Source organism: Macaca fascicularis, chromosome 6 (assembly GCF_037993035.2).
Source record: "Macaca fascicularis isolate 582-1 chromosome 6, T2T-MFA8v1.1".
Lineage (NCBI taxonomy): Eukaryota > Metazoa > Chordata > Mammalia > Primates > Cercopithecidae > Macaca > Macaca fascicularis.
Window position 1 is genome coordinate 40,562,228 of NC_088380.1, and position 9,263 is coordinate 40,571,490.

Here is a 9,263-nt window from a genome sequence, read left to right on the forward strand (position 1 = left end):
GCCATAGCAAGTGGCAGGAAATGGGCACTTCCATCACTTTGCATACATACTTCCCATGAACTCTCTTACTGGAAGATATTCCTAGATGCCTGCTATATTCTGTGAACTCTAACCCTAGAAAAATAAAATATCTTCTTTTATGGTAGTTTCATTTTCTTTATCAAGGTTAAGTTTCATTCATATTTTGCCACCATACTAAAATATTCCCAGTTTAAGAATGTTTCTTCTACACAGTTCTTGGCCTCCTACCACTCAATAGTATTATAGTTCTTTACGAGATAAGGTACTTGATTCCATTCATTTCTTAAATTTCCTTTTTTTTCAAGAAACCTCATGCATAATATGTACCTGGCAGGAGGGATCCCATGATCACAAAGGTGGTTTTCTCAGAGTGAGACTTAACCATTGTCTCCGAGGTGCTGATTCCTGATATTTCCCCAAATGTGAGATGCTCGACTGCATACTTTATGGTAGTGGGGGCCTGAGTTTGCACTCTCTCCTAATGTTTTTGATATAAAAAAAAAAGAAACTTCATGTCCTCAAATCTTTGGGGATTTCTAAAATATCTATTTACTAATTGCATGCTATTATTTTTATTCAAAACCTTTCAGACAAAGATTGATTGAGGAAGTTAACTTTTTCTGGGATAATGTTAGGTTATCTTGACCTTGAATTCAACTTCAGCTAATTTGTTTCTTTTTTTTGTTTTTTCTTTACTACAGAGTCTTATCATTAATCCCATATCCCATTAAAAACTGCTTTGATCCCCAGTCAGCCTGCCTAATCTAATGTTTCGGAAAAGATATTCTGCTCTCTGTTCTGGAAGACTTATTTTCCTACATTTGGTCAGGAAAAAAAAAAAATGTCAAAGGTTTGAAAGATTAAGAAAAATGCTGAATGAAACCCTAGGTCCACATTGTGGTTCTGACAGTCTGGTTATTCTTTGGGTGTCAGCATTTTTTGCTGACTCCTCCCTCCATTTCACCCTTGGTTCACTGTCTTTGAAAAAGTAATCGGTGCCATGAGCAAGGCTCATTGTGTTGGATTTTGACCTTTGGGAAAGAGTTGTGTTATCTAGTCTTGGACGTGGAGTTGTCGACTTTTGAAAAATCATCTTAAATGGGAGTGAGCATTTCTGACCCTTAGGAAGGAAAAACAACTTTAGATATCTTGGTAAATGGGAACAAGCATAAGGTTGAGATGAAGGAGGAATGCTTCCCTGAACACAGTGCAGATTGTTTCTACCGGCAATCACTGGTGGTGGCTCCAGCTGAGCGGGATGGGGCAGGGGTGGAGGATCACCCTCGTGCCACTCCCACAGGCGTGCCTTCTGATACATGCAGCTCTTTCTGCAACAACTAATCCTCTTCATCTGGACTCTTCAGCCTCATTCATGGCCCTCTTTTCTGTCTCATTTCTGAAAAGTGTTGGCAATGATATAGCAGAGAATGAAAGTCGCTGAAATCTCATTGGGGTTCTAAATAGAAAGTGGCAGAAAAAACTGTGAGGCCTTGAACAAATCATTTCCTTTTCTTGACATCAGTTTTTTTTTTTTTTTAAATATAATGACTGGCCGGAAAAAAAAAAAAAAAAAAAAAAAGCATGAACTTTAAGAGCCTTCCAGCTCTGGCATTCTTTCCTTTTTAAACATTTCTTTTTCTGAAGACCTCAAGCACATTGTATTTGTAATTGTTATTTTTAAGCTATATACACGCGGCACACAAACATATACAGTTTAAATCTCTCTGTTAGTGAACTGTGCAACCAGTGCCAAATGTAAGATAGCCTTCACATTTGACGGGATATGCCTTTACTACTCCAGACCCTCAGTTAACAGAGCAGGGTGATGAACATTGCAGTTGCAATCCAAGAGCATAAAGATCACTCCAACAACAGTCTAAAATGGCAGACTGCTGGGCATTTAGCAGCATCTGCTTTATAAATTACCACGTTTATGTGGTGTTCTCAGAACGGTTCCCATTGTTATTTACTCCTCGGTGTTCAGTGCTAAACATCAAAAGAACCCGAGCACCAAAATGTCAAGTACAGGGAGGAAATGTTTCAAGAGAATTTATTTTTGTACCAATTTAACTTTTCTCTGAATTTCAAGAACAAGGGTGTGGACTGACATCGGACCATTCTGTCAAATGGGATTCATCCCAGTTCTAATTACTACTCCCTTTTACAGGCCCAAGGACGCCATTTGATGCTTGGCACATGGAAGTTACTGGCTGGACACATTGTACTAAACAAATAAATCTCCCTAATTACAAATGATTAAAAAGAAAAATAAAACCTGCAGTACAACTCTGAAATTTGTATTACTTTATCTTGAGGTGTGAAGGATTTGAGAGAAGGAAGAGGAGCTGAGGTTTTGTTTATGACACTTTTAGGGTGTATTTCTTTCAAAGAACTTAGAATGCCAGCAGCTTTGTCTGGAGTAGTTACTTGTGCACAGTTTTTTGTTTTTGTTTTTGTTTTTCTTTTGCAATCTCCTCTTCTCATTTTTTTCAATGGAAAACAGCTGAAGAATAGTTTTATTAGTTCTGGACATATGAGTGGTAGTTTCTGGAGCAGCTGTTTTCACAACCTATTCCAAACAAGATGTCTTTTTTAAAGTCGCTTGCTGCTTTTCCGCTTACTAATTACAATATTAGTCTTTCTCTTTGTTAGGTCTCTGTTTTCTTTTAGTCTCATTATTTATCATTTTAATCTTATAATAGGGAAAAGAAAAACTAAACATTTGCAACTTTATACCTGTGGAAACTACTATGTGCAGAGAGGTAGGCCAGTCAGTCTCCACGTGCAAAGAATGAAGAGCCAAACATTGCATAATGGGTGACAAAGGCGTTAGTTTCAATAGAAATTCAGGAAAAAGAAGAAACTTTATAATGTCTGATCTATTAAGCAGATAACATTGAAGTTGAGGGGACAGGTTCATCCAGTGATCAAACTTGCCCTGAGAAACCTAATAAGGAACAAGGGCTTTGAAATAGTAGAAACTTTGAGGGTTGTACTTATCTCCCACAATATTATGGATTAACCAAAACTTTTGATCTCATCCGATTCTGCTTCATTCATCAAAATGAATGTATATTTTCTCACAATACGTTTTCTCTTTCAAAGAGCAAGGGCTTTTGAATGTCAAATTTTCTGCAATCTAGCTCACAAACACTTACAAGGATAGGAATAAGAAGGTAATGTTAACTTGAAGAGTCTTGCCATGGCATTAAAAGTGCACAATACACATTAAGACACTCATGATACTATATGAGTATATATACATTATACTTTAAAGCACATGAAACTCATGTGTTTTAAAGTAGATACTGGGAGGAAGAGAGACTATTTTTAAATTTTCTCAAATCCATAAGAGTCCTTAGGTATGGAATGCTGAAGATAGCTCCCTGAGGACTGGAGTAAAATAAAACGGAATGTGGTCAGAACATGTAACATGGGATTGAGGGGCTGCCCATAGGAAAATAGTTGCAGACCAAAAAGCAGGAGATGGAAAACTGAGCATGACACCTGAGGCAGCCTACCGAGCTGCAAAGGAACCATCATTTGCAACTGAGCACTCCGTCATGGTTGGCTGTTTTTAAAGCATCATTATACTTAGAGAAGTACTTATCACATTTGCTTGGCTTATCACCCATTTTGCACTCTGGGTAACTGAGTTACAAACAAATGGTGCTGGGAAAATTGGCTATCCATAAGTAGAAAGCTGAAACTGGATCCTTTCCTTACTCCTTATACGAAAATTAATTCAAGATGGATTAGACACTTAAATGTTAGACCTAATACCATAAAAATCCTAGAGGAAAACCTAGGTAGTACCATTCAGGACATAGGCATGGGCAAAGACTTCATGTCTAAAACACCAAAAGCAATGGGAACAAAAGCCAAAATTGACAAATGGGATCTAATTCAACTAAAGAGCTTCTGCACAGCAAAAGAAACTACCATCAGAGTGAACAGGCAACCTACAGAATGGGAGAAAATTTTTGCAATCTACTCATCTGACAAAGGGCTAATATCCAGAACCTACAAAGAACTCAAACAAATTTACAAGAAAAAAACAAACAACCCCATCAAAAAGTGGGCAAAGGATATGAACAGACATTTCTCAAAAGAAGACATTCATACAGCCAACAGACACATGAAAAAATGCTCATCATCACTGGCTATCAGAGAAATGCAAATCAAAACCACAATGAGATACCATCTCACACCAGTTAGAATGGCGATCATTAAAAAGTCAGGAAACAACAGGTGCTGGAGAGGATGTGGAGAAATAGGAACATTTTTACACTGTTGGTGGGATTGTAAACTAGTTCAACCATTATGGAAAACAGTATGGCGATTCCTCAAGGATCTAGAACTAGATGTACCATATGACCCAGCCATCCCATTACTGGGTATATACCCAAAGGATTATAAATTATGCTGCTATAAAGACACATGCACACGTATGTTTATTGCGGCACTATTCACAATAGCAAAGACTTGGAATCAACCCAAATGTCCATCAGTGACAGATTGGATTAAGAAAATGTGGCACATATACACCATGGAATACTCTGCAGCCATCAAAAAGGATGAGTTTGTGTCCTTTGTAGGGACATGGATGCAGCTGGAAACCATCATTCTCAGCGAACTATCACAAGAACCGAAAACCAAACACCGCATGTTCTCACTCATAGGTGGGAACTGAACAATGAGATCACTTGGACTCAGGAAGGGGAACATCACACACTGGGGCCTATCATGGGGAGGAGGGAGGGGGGAGGGATTGCATTGGGATTTATACCTGATGTAAATGACGAGGTGATGGGTGCAGCACACCAACATGGCACAAGTATACATATGTAACAAACCTGCACGTTATGCACATGTACCCTACAACTCAAAGTATAATAATAATAAATAAATTTAAAAAAAATAAAAAATAATAAAAAAGCATCATTATACTTAGAGAAGTACTTATCACATTTGCTTGACTTATCACCCATTTTGCACTCTGGGTAACTGAGTTGCAAACAAAGACATCTTTATTTCTCAAGGGATATAAAATACAAGCGTTTATATCACATAGTACAAAGCAAAGTAAAAAGGATACATTCCTTAAAGCAGTGATTTTCCAAGGGTGGTTCCAGGGTTGGCAGCAGCTGCTGGGAACTTGTTAGAAATGCAAATTCTAGCAGAATCATAATCAGAAACTCAGGGAGTGTGACTCAGTGATATTTACAACAAATCTTTCAGATAAAGTTTGAGAAACACTGTTTAATGAATAGGTAGGAAACACCATACTTTAAAGTTCAGCTTCTTAAGAGACCAAGACTTTATTTATTTTTAAATTTTTTATTTTCATAGGTTTCTGGGAAACAGGTGGTATTTGGTTCCATGAGTAAGTGGTGATTTGTGAGATCTTGGTGCACCTATCACCCAAGAAGTATACACTGAACCCAATTTGGGTTCTTCGCACTCTTTCCCACTGAGTCCCCAAAGTCCATTGTGCCATTCTTATGCCTTTGCATCCTCATAGCTTAGCTCCCACTTACGAGTGAGAACATACTATGTTTTGTTTTTCATTCCTGAGTTATTTCACTTAAGATAATCGTCTCCAGTCCCATGCAGGTTGCTGTGAATACAATTCATTCCTTTTTATGGCTGAGTAATATTCCATCATATATTTTATATGTGGTATACATATATATACCATAGCTTCTTTATCCACTCATTCATTGATGGGCATTCAGGTTGGTTCCACATTTTTGCAATTGTGAATTACAACCACTATGGAAAACATTGTGGAGACGTCTTAAGGAACTAAAAGTAGAAAAAACATTTGATCCAGCAATCCCACTACTGGGTATCTACCCAGAGAAAAATACATCATTATACAAAAAAGGTACTTGTTTATAGAGAGCAAGACTTTAAATCAATTTCTAAAGAATGTGCTGTGTATTTACGCTGTTTGCCTGAAGGAGAAGTTTGAGCACTGCACAGCAATTAAACAATGAGTCAAGACAGGCTGTCATCAGGAAACCGTGTCAAATGTCTAAGGAGGGCTATCAGGAGATAGGAAAGAGATAAGGGCAGTATAAGCTGAAGGCATCCAGAAAGAGTAAAGACAAGATGCAATTGGGTTTTTATAGGAAACTTGTCTAACATACCAGCATTTCTCATTCAAAAGGGTATGTTTACTCTGCTTCTGGGAAGTAGGAGAAAAAGACTCTGCTTCCCATTGCTTTCATAAGGGGTAAACAATGGCCTCCTTCAGGCACAAATTGATGACCCTCTTCAGCCTCCACTTTCTGTGCTGAATGTACCAAGGTTTACAGCCAGCCAAGAAGTAAGAGGTGGACATGCTCCTTGATGGGTGGTTTCAGGCAACAGCCTGCAGCAGCAAGTCTTCTGAAAAACCTCCCAGGTCTGAAAAGGACTATGAGAAGAGTGAAAAAAAAAAAAAAAAAGTGTGTTGAGGCTGCTTCTAGCCAGATCCTATTCAGAGTTCCACAGCTGAGCTTCCCTTTGGACGTGTTTAGAGTTCCTAAACAAAATAGATGGGAGATATGTCCCACTGAGGAGCAAAACAGACAAAGCTATTACCCCTCTAAGTAAGCACAGCACTGAGCCAGGAACAAAAATTGGCCCAGTGTGTGGGAACATGGGCCTGCCAGGCCTGTCTAGAATTCGCTCCCAGGCAGTGGCAGTAAGGAACATGCTGGGAAATGTTATGCTACCCACCCCCCCAACCAGGCTTTCCACTCAAAGGTTAAAGAACCACCCTCATTTCCTTGAATTAGCCACTGTGAATTGTTAAATGTGAGTCTAACCAAATCCTTTTGAGGTTACTTATATTTTTACAGAGGCCTGGGATTTGGCATTCTATAGACACTACTTCCTGGATTGTAATGAGATTTTAGACTGACAATCCTATACCCCAGATATGTATCAGTTATTGATAGCAGACAAAGGGAACCATGCCTTACTTTAGTCTTTCCTAAGTATGGATTGTTGGCCATCTATAAAAGAATCTCTCAGATTCTTGTTAAAAAATACTGGTTCACAGGTCACATATCAGACCAATAAAATCAGAAATGTGTTAGGGTGGACATTGGGATTCTGCATTTTTAACAAAACTGCCAAGTAATTTGTATTTTCATTAATATTTAAAACATGGGCAGTTGGCTTAACAGTCAGTCAACTTTGCAAAAAATCATACCCACATGCATCAATTACTGTTATGTACTTTGTCTTGGCAGTGATACAATGAGAGACAGAGAGAGAGAGAGAGAGAAATGGAAAAGTGCAGAAAAGATAGAAAAACTGAAATGGAGCAGAAAAGAAAGTGAAAAGGAGCTATACTACTATCCTTTGTAACCCATTACACAAACTGGGAAGCACAAAACAACAGAAATGTATTCTCACAGTTCTGGAGGCGGAAGCCCACCATCAAGTTTTCAGCAAAGCCATGCTTCTTCCGAAAGCTCTAGGGCAGAATCTTCCCTGTCTCTTCAAGTTTCTGGTTGATCTTGACAATCCTTGATTTGTGGCCTCATCACTCTCATCTCTACCTCTGCAGTCCCACTGCCTCCTCCTGCGTGTCTCCTATGCACCTGTACCCTATAAAGATACATGTGTTTGAATAGCCCAGGATAAGCTCGCTCTCCCGTGATCCTTAATTTAATTACATCTGCAGAGACCCTTTTACCAAATAAGATCACATTCACAGGTTCCAGGAATTAAGACATAAAACACAGACACAGCTTTCTGTGGCTACCATTAAGCCCACTACAGAATCAAAGAGGGGAAAGAAGTGAGAAATATGTAAGAGAAGAAAACAGCAGCTTCTTTGCCTTGGGCACATTTAGCCCTCTTAGCCAGGAAGGCTGAAGTGTTTTGGATTGAAGGCGAGACCTCGTGTCAAAAGAGATTGAAATTTAAATGAATAGAAAAGGTATCTCTATGCCCTGTGTTCTTTTAGGCATGCTCCTGTGTTCTACATGACCCTGAGGAAGTCCACCTCTTGTTGATGTCAATAATAATTTAGCCAAAGGAAAATTACAAGCTGAAAAGGGTAAGTACAGCTAACCAGATGCAATGCTATTAGCCTGAGTAAGAAGAGTTCTGGAAATGTGATGTTAACAAAACATCTGTTAGTGTATCAATCATCTCCGTCATCTTTGGAGACACTTGGGGGAGGGGGTACCTAAAATGAAAACTTCAATCTCTTATACTTGCCAAATCCTCTAGACTTGGAAAACTTACTTCACACTAAAGCACGCTAAAGTCATGTGCGCCAAGCAATAAAATCTCATTGTGCAAATCATATGTTCTGTTTGCAATAAGAGACAGTAACACTTGGCTTCAATTATTTTTTGGGTAGAGTAAATGGCTTCAGAAGTATAGGAAAGCACAATCAGTTCATGTGTAAGACATAAAGAACTTTAGAAAGTGCAACTTAAATAATCTAATTCCAAAAACCTTGCTAATTCACGGGAAGTCACTTTAGCACACAATGGAAGGTCATCACTCTCAGCACATTGCCACATGCAACTCACTCATACTGAAGTGTGCATAGTCTAAGATATAATTCTCCATAATTCTGCCCCTTCACATTTTAAAAACTCACATGACAGGATTTCCTATGTATGGGATATTAGATCACAATTTGGACTTCACTAATGCATGTAAAGGGAGAGAGAATCCTGTGCCCAATGGATCATCTTGAGATTGTGAAATATCTCCCAGAACTTTCTGGAAACTTAGAGATCCTGGGCCCTTACGTGGAATTCTCCATGCCTGAACATTAGACACCGGCAAATCCTGCTCATGGCTCACTTCTTTCTGTGTCAAGAAGGCAAGGAGAGGGAACTGAAGCTAGCAAAGTCAATCTTGAGGAATTAGTCTCACACTAACCAGTATTATTGGGAAGAACTTTTTCATTTTTTAAATGTGATGTGTCCACCTAAGGACAGGGTCTTCCTGCTAATTATATGAGTAACAACTCTTTGAAAACAAGTGATATCTCATTCTTTACAAGTTATTTCATTTCACTTCCCAACTTTAGGGAGTAAACGGCAACCCCTATTTTACAGAGAATGAAACTGAAACTCACAGAAGTGAATCCCCTTGCCTAAATACACAGTTAGGAGGGGAGAGTAAGGTTTCACTTCCAATCTATCTGACACCAGGCCCAGGTACCTTGCCTGTACAGGCTCTCCTCTTTGACCCCCACTGAAGTGATTCCTTCCTGG

At 38.9% G+C, this 9,263-nt stretch overlaps 1 non-coding gene across 1 annotated transcript; it reads left to right on the top strand.

Moving 5' to 3' along the window:
• The first annotated feature begins 340 nt into the window (after nt 1-340).
• Nucleotides 341-502, top strand: LOC123574317 (U1 spliceosomal RNA). The gene has a single exon (XR_006699195.2). It is a non-coding gene; the product is annotated as a U1 spliceosomal RNA (small nuclear RNA).
• The last annotated feature ends 8,761 nt before the right edge of the window (nt 503-9,263 follow it).